Source organism: Acartia tonsa, chromosome 2 (genome assembly GCF_053477335.1).
Source record: "Acartia tonsa isolate MP-2025a chromosome 2, ASM5347733v1, whole genome shotgun sequence".
Lineage (NCBI taxonomy): Eukaryota > Metazoa > Arthropoda > Copepoda > Calanoida > Acartiidae > Acartia > Acartia tonsa.
The window spans coordinates 33,998,337-34,006,202 of NC_137261.1; the positions used below are offsets into that span (position 1 = coordinate 33,998,337).

Genomic DNA, 7,866 nt, shown 5'->3' on the forward strand with positions numbered 1-7,866 from the left:
CTAGCGGCTTCGCCTCGCTTGCCGATTTTCAAAATTTTTCAGTTAAAGATATCAAAATTAAATTTCCCGTCGTTTGAAGAAAACAACAACGACGGTCAGTCCCATCCACGAATATTTGTGCTTCGCTACTTATTGATGTTATCATCCTTGTTTTTATTGTCATTGCTTGGCCTGAAATTGATAATTTTTATCTGTTTTAAACTGTAGGGTTTAAGTTGAAAAAGTAGAGTATTAGTTTTTAAATATTATTTTCTAATCTTTTTCTAAATGTGTTTCTTTAAATAAATAAGGGGGTGGGGTTAATACATCCATCTCGTAATCAATGAGTAAATGATACTTAGAATTGAAATTTTGATCTGAAATTTTGCATGAGTAATCCTGGTGGCTCAGCCGTTTAGCAATTTTTGCCTATTTTAGGGCAAATCCGTCACGAAACCTATCATCACATAATTCTCTTTGCCGCTCCAAAACGAATTCAACCAGTACTAGCCGGTAGTTACTGGTACTAGAAATCAAAAAAATGTTTTTTGGTATCATTACACTTGATGTAAAGCAAAAATAAGTTTCAAAAAGTTGATTCCTATGTAATTTATGACAGATTTGTCCTGAGCCGTTAGCCGTTACTTTTTAAACTTTTTGTTCGATTTAGGGAAAATAGACCCACAAAGGATAACGCATGCAAAATTTCAGATCTAAATTCGAATTCTAAGTGCCATTTACTCATTGTTTACGAGATGGTTGCATTACCCCCCCCTAGATATACCACACTTTTCTGGGATCTTGCTGAGTCAAGTATCAACTGTTGGGAATATCAAAGGATGACTCCATGCAAAATTTGAGCCGGATCCGGCCAAAACCGGCCGTGAATTTTATGAAAAACCGGTTTTTCCCGGTTTTTAGGGGGTATCTGTAAATCGATTCAGCTGGAGCAAAACCGGTTAGAGGTACAAAAATTTTACTTCACATGAAATTTAGCCAATGCAATTGCCCACAAAATTGTACTTCATCATCAACTTGATTGGACAACTCTTTCCCCTCCTAAATGTCCACTAAAATCTCGGAAACGGCAAAAATCGCCAAAAATCACGCCTTCGGCGGCAAATAACGGCTAAACGGTCAGTCGGAGGCGAATGAAACATGAATAAAGAAATGTCTGCCTCAAAAAGTTGTTCAACATCAAAGAGATGCTTGAAGTCTCTAAAACGACTCCTTCCCCTCCTTTGAGGGGAAAAACTGAAAAAACGTGATTTTCAAAAGTATGCCCACTTCGTGGGTGTGGGGGGCACTGAACCCGTCACCCCAGGGTCACCAAATATAAAGTCTAGGCGGCCCACAATGCTGAATTTTCACCAAGTGAAAGTCTTGTGTCATTATCTCTTATGAGAAAAAAGTTATTAATTAATTAAAATTTCAAATTGTGATTTTTTGATGGATTTCTTTGATGAAACGACAGGCCGGTCAATTTTTAGGCCATTTTTTGCTGTTTTTGGCCCGCCACGCCCAAACGGTTTGAGATAATCTCACGGGACCTTTTGCCCGACCTAAGCCTGGTTATTTGTAAGGTCTAAGAAAAAAAAAATCCCGGATTGGATGAAGCACGACGTCGCTGCGTGCCGTCAAAAATCGCTGGTCGGCTCATTTTGCCCCCTCAAACCCTCACCTCGTGCCATTTTTCTGTGTAAATATTATAATTATAATCTTTTGCGTAAGTCTGTTTTTTTCCCTAGACCTCACAAATAACCAGACTTAGGTTGGGCAAAAGGTCCCGTGAGATTAACTCAAACCGTTTGGGCGTGACGAACCCAAAAACCGCAAAAAATGGCCTACAAATTGACCGGCCTGTCGTTTCATCAAAGAAATCCATCAAAAAATCACAATTTGAAATTTTAATTAATTAATAACTTTTTTCTCATAAGAGATAATGACACAAGACTTTCACTTGGTGAAAATTCAGCATTGTGGGCCGCCTAGACTTTATATTTGGTGACCCTGGGGTGACGGGTTCAGTGCCCCCCACACCCACGAAGTGGGCATACTTTTGAAAATCACGTTTTTTCAGTTTTTCCCCTCAAAGGAGGGGAAGGAGTCGTTTTAGAGACTTCAAGCATCTCTTTGATGTTGAACAACTTTTTGAGGCAGACATTTCTTTATTCATGTTTCATTCGCCACCGACTGACCGTTTAGCCGTTATTTGCCGCCGAAGGCGTGATTTTTGGCGATTTTTGCCGTTTCCGAGGTTTTAATGGACATTTAGGAGGGGAAAGAGTTGTCCAATCAAGTTGATGATGAAGTACATTTTTGTGGGCAATTGCATTGGCTAAATTTCATGTGAAGTAAAATTTTTTGTACCTCTAACCGGTTTTGCTCCAGCTGAATCGATTTACAGATACCCCCTAAAAACCGGGAAAAACCGGTTTTTCATAAAATTCACGGCCGGTTTTGGCCGGATCCGGCTCAAATTTTGCATGGAGTCATCCTTTGATATTCCCAACAGTTGATACTTGACTCAGCAAGATCCCAGAAAAGTGTGGTATATCTACCCCCCCCCCTTATTGAAAATTTTTGATAATTTGAATTTCGTTAAATCCAAGATCATGTAGGAATTAGTTTTATTTATTTTTATTAAATTTCTTTCAGCAACAAACAGGAAGAAAATAATCTTGCTTCTATTGAAAAACTATTGCGATTCTGTGTCAATATTTTAATTTTTATTCATTTGTTAATTAAAATTAGCATTTATGACTTGTAACATTTTACGCTTAAAAACTTCTGTACGAACCTAGTAATAGTGTCTAACTTTTTATCTTTGTGACGTAACAAAAATCGAAGGATGAGAGGGGAGGTGGGAAAGGAAATCCCTAAAAAAGAGATGAATTTTTGTTACGTCACAAAGATAAAAAATTAGACACTATTACTAGGTTCCTTCTGTACAAATTAAAACGCTTATAGTGATTATAAAGAAAATTCTATTTTAGTATTATATATGTAATAATCCAAATAAATATTTTTTATTACATTCTTTCATTGGAGTATGTGTTGCGTAGCTTTTCTATATATAAGTTTGTCACAGAGTCATATTGTTAATATTAATATCATGTAATCATTTGAGCTTTGTATGTTTTACTTTCTACACATTAATAAGTACTTTCAGGGCGTCATATCGTTAAATAGCTAATAAAAGAAACATAACTTTTGAGTTATGCAAAGAAAACATTCTTTCAATTAGATTTTAATTATAACAATTAATTCAGACCATTCTATTATTTCCAAAAAGATAAATTTGTTTTTAAAGTTTAGTTACTTCTAAATCTATTATTATTTTTATACCCGTATAGAGGCCACTATTACCCGAACCTGGATTCTTATTTTATTAAAAGCGAAGCTTTTCTATAATTAGGGTCGGTCCGTCCGTCCGTCCGTCCGTAACGGATAGCTTTTTTCGTTAATTTAGACATGTTAGAATTGTCCTATCGATTTCAAATTTTGCATGGTTATTCCTGTAATAGTTAGGTACGATTTAGAAAGCGTAGCAACTCTATAATCATTAACAAAATGTCCGTACGTCCATTTTAAACATGTTGATTTTTTTACTTTTTTAAATAGCTTTTTTCGTTAATTTATGCATGTTATAATTGTTCTATCGATTTAAAATTTTGCATGGTGATTCCTGTAATAGTTAGGTACGATTTAGAAAGCGTAGCAACTCTATAATCATTACCAAAATGTCCGTACGTCCATTTTAAACATGTTGATTTTTTACTTTTTTAAATAGCTTTTTTCGTTAATTTAGGCATGTTATAATTGTCCTATCGATTTCAAATTTTGCATGGTGATTCCTGTAATAGTTATGTACGAGTTAGAAAGCGTAGCAACTCTACAATCATTACCAGAATGTCCGTACGTCCATTTTAAACATGTTGATTTTTTACATTTTTAACAACAAATTTGTATGTGACCTAATTATCCGATTGGTCTGATTTTTGGTCATAGAATAAGGAGGAATAGAAATGAAAACCTCAAATATTTTAGGGAATATTGAAGAAAAGTTGCGCTTGCGCAATAAAAACATAATATGAAACTTGAATGGAACACATGTCAAGTTGGGACAAAACTGAAATAATATCTTTTTAATGAAAATATATCGAAAATTATTAGAGTTTTCCTCTAACTTTATGTCTCTACTGCATAGAAATTAAATTTATGTTTATCTAATATTGTTTACATTTCACCACTGTCAATGTACTTTGTGACGCAACTTGATTAATCACATTACGAAATGTAAACGTAACTTGCGTATAACTCAACAATTAATAAAATAATTTATGCTAATAATTGAAATTAAAATACTTAAAAATATATAATTGGATATAAACATCTTTTACTCTCAGACCTTGAAAGAATTAAAAATCAGCTGCTAAGGATTTTTTGTAAACAAATTCTACGCAACCCTAATACAAATGCCGTGATCATTTTTTTTAACCAAATATTTTTAAAGTCATTTTTTTACTAAATTCATGTTGAAATGAATTTTTGTTTAAAGTTTTGCTTATACTATAAAGTTTTAATCCATTGTGAATAGGACAAATATGGCTGGACGATTGGCTGTATGGCTTTTAGTATACTATTAAAAAAGGCATTTATTTTTCATATCATTTCTCGATAATACCTGAAATCATGTGATTTTACTACAAGCCTTGTAGCCATTTAGGGCTTTCAAAAGTTCTAATTTTATTTCAGGCTAGCCAGGCAGAATCTTCTACCTGGATTCTATTCTTTTATCTTCTTTGTTTTTGGTATACTGATTCCTACCCAGCATCTACTAAAGTGGTTTTGTTTCTTTAGAAATATTGCATTGACATGTCGTTAATTTTCAATACGTCTTTTTTGTGACGTATTTAAAGAAAATGACCTATTAATATGTCCTTAATTGTTTTTTATTTGCCATTATTTTTCTTAAAAAAATAAATTACAAATTATTGCCTGATTAAATATAAAAATTATGGTTGTTTCAATGCGTCATTTTGTATTTTTTCCACATATTAATATATATGTGTAGAATTACGTATTAATGTGACAGTAAATAAAATAAATAATGTTGAATTAAAACGTCCTTATTGTGTAATGTGTCATCTTGATTAATTAAATAATTTTCAAGACACTTTAGAAAATAAGGAAGAGTTCAGAAAAAATTCTGACATAATTATTTTTAAATTTTTTTTTCTTCTTAAAAACTAAAAGTTTGTAACATAAAAATAAAATCAAGAAATCTATTATTTTTATTTTTGAAGTTAAATTTTTCTTATTAAAATACAAAAAAAATTTCTGAACTATGATCCCCATATAAATATTATGAGTATTTAGTAATGTTTAAACCCTACAAACAAACATTACAATTTATGAGTAGAAGAATAAGTGTGAAGAATAAGATTTACTTAATAATAGAACTTCGTTCGTAAATGTGATGAGAGAATGAGTTAAATGAATTTTAAAAACATTTTTCCTTCTCTTGTTGCATAATTTCGAAAGGAGATCATAATCGACGATTAATCATGAATATAAGTTTTACAATGTTGAGGTAAGAAGTTAGCTTAAACAACTTTGGGGACTTTAGTGAATTTCAATTGGTTTTATAACATTAAAGGTAAGAGTTCTATTTTATATCAATCCTATTATATTAATTAGTAAACGTTTTTTTGTCTGTCCCAAAGGATCTCGCTAACTGCAGAACCGATATTGTTCTCTTTTACAGTGAAGCTTCTTATAGGTCCTGGGAAGGTTTTTAACTATCTTTTGGGAGGATTCTACAACCCCCTCCCCCCAAAAAAATATTTTTAAAAACTCTTTTGAAACTCAAATTTAAAATGGGATAAGGTCAACTTTTCCCCCACCTACCAGTGCCCCTAGAGGCTTCTAACCAATTTGTTCCATGATATTTTGTATGTTGGTCGGTTGGTTAGGCAATAAAAGGCAGAAATTTAGAAATATATAAAAAAAAAGATTTTCTCGTTTCCTGATTAAGAGTGAGGTCTTATTTTTTTCCTGTGTACATTTCTCATATTCAAGCATCTAGATTAATTGCAATTTTTATTAAAATAATCCATTTTTTATTTAACTCAAATCAATTTCTAATTATTAATTAATTCAATGATTTAATTAAAAAAATATTTATTTAATTCAATATAATAATTGTTTATATTAAATCTAATATTTTATTGATACACATTAAATACCAATTTTGGCGGCCATATTGTTTTTTTTGACGTTTTACAGTAAAAAAATGACGTTTTGATATGTCTTTATTTAAAATAATATGTCATTTAATATTTTTGTTATTTATATTTTTTAGTGACGTTTTTTCAGAGTTAAGGCCGCATTTTTAGGATTTAATAAAATATTATTATTTTTTAATTAATATTTAAATTATATTGTTAGTTTGGCGGCCATCTTGTTTTTCTGGACGTTTTAATGCGCCGTTATTTAAGATAACATGTCATTAAATTCAAAATATTGTTATTATTTATATTGTTTATGGTGACGTTTTTTTAAAGATAACGACGTATTTTTGGTACACAAAACGTCCTTTAAAAAAATATGAAACGTCATTTGTATAGTAATAAAAAAGTTACGTCATTAAGGACGTATTAATGCGACATGTTTCTTAAAATAATGCGATAAAAGTATATGCTGGGTAGGACAACAAAGTACAATATTAAAAGCGAAGCAACTCTATAATCAAGTCCTAAAAATGTAAGTATGTCCATAATCATTATCCTGTATCAAGCAGTTTTTCAACAAATTTACTTACAATTTTGCTTTGACTCTTATACATTCGCATTCTGATTATTCAGTTCTGACATTATACAAGTCTTAATGCCCGTTTGTCCTTCCATTTCAGAGCTTCGCTTTTATGGATGTTGTCATCCTTGTTTTATATGAAATAGTTAACAACTTCCTTAAAAGAAAACCTGCGTTAGATTGCAACTTCCCTAAATGACATATCATTTTAGTAATCTGAATCAGACAACTGATGTCCCTACCCAGATTCTATTCTTCCTACCTGGATCTGTTTGTAGTGTTCTTCTTGTGAATATCCCCGGGGTGTCCTAATTATATATCATGATTGATTACATTAATATGCATATGGTGCATTATTTGCCAAATGTACCACTTTTCTGCACTACCTCTCCGATTTTGTTAATACTCTATTTTTTGGTCCGTTGGGTGATTCAAGGATGCTGGATGGCCAAAAAAAAGTTTCAGAGTCCCTGGATGTCTAGATATCTAGCTATCTATGAAGGTAGGTAACAAAAATTTAAAAAACACTCATTTTTTCACAATTTTAAAAATTATTTTTTTCATCAATCTTACATCCAACCTATACATTTTATACACCAAAATGATCGTTTATTCATGTAAAAGGCGCACATAATGCTATTTTGGCCAAAACTCTAATTTTACAGGGTGTCCAACAAAAATTGTATTTTGGATATCTAGCGTAATACCCAAAATACCTGTCCGAAAAAAATCATTTTTTTTGGCTTAAATCCTGTGTTTTATCTGTTGGCATATGTGGTATATAACGGTTCGGAGGACCCTGGACTATAAGGTTGTCAAATTTCATTTTGAAACACCCTGTAAATGTGATTTTTGTGTCTGTAGAGCTAAAACTTGGTCCAAATTGGCTATTTTTTTCAAATTACTCTAATATGTGCCTTAGTATGTTTGGCCATAGTGTTTTCTGACCAGATCAATATTTTCCTATTTTTTGGACACCCTGTATTTTCAAAAAAAGAGAAGAAAAAAATTTTGGTTTTTTAAAATTTTTTTTCTATTTTTAAGTTACTTAAAAGGACTCTCCACAGAAAA

The 7,866-nt window shown here is 31.7% G+C and overlaps 1 protein-coding gene across 11 annotated transcripts in view; it reads left to right on the forward strand.

Annotated features, from left to right (window-relative positions):
• Positions 1-3,016, forward strand: part of FANCI (Fanconi anemia complementation group I) — a 66,338-nt gene extending 63,322 nt beyond the window's left edge. For 3 of the 11 annotated variants that reach the window (XM_080151659.1, XM_080151666.1, XM_080151667.1), the window contains one exon: positions 2,638-3,016. The gene's annotated coding sequence lies outside the window, so the exon portion shown is untranslated. Of the gene's footprint in view, positions 1-207; positions 224-2,591 lie in introns of all 11 variants that reach the window. The other 8 variants (XM_080151658.1, XM_080151664.1, XM_080151663.1 and 5 more) reach the window with 6 other exon arrangements.
• Positions 3,017-7,866: the final 4,850 nt, after the last annotated feature.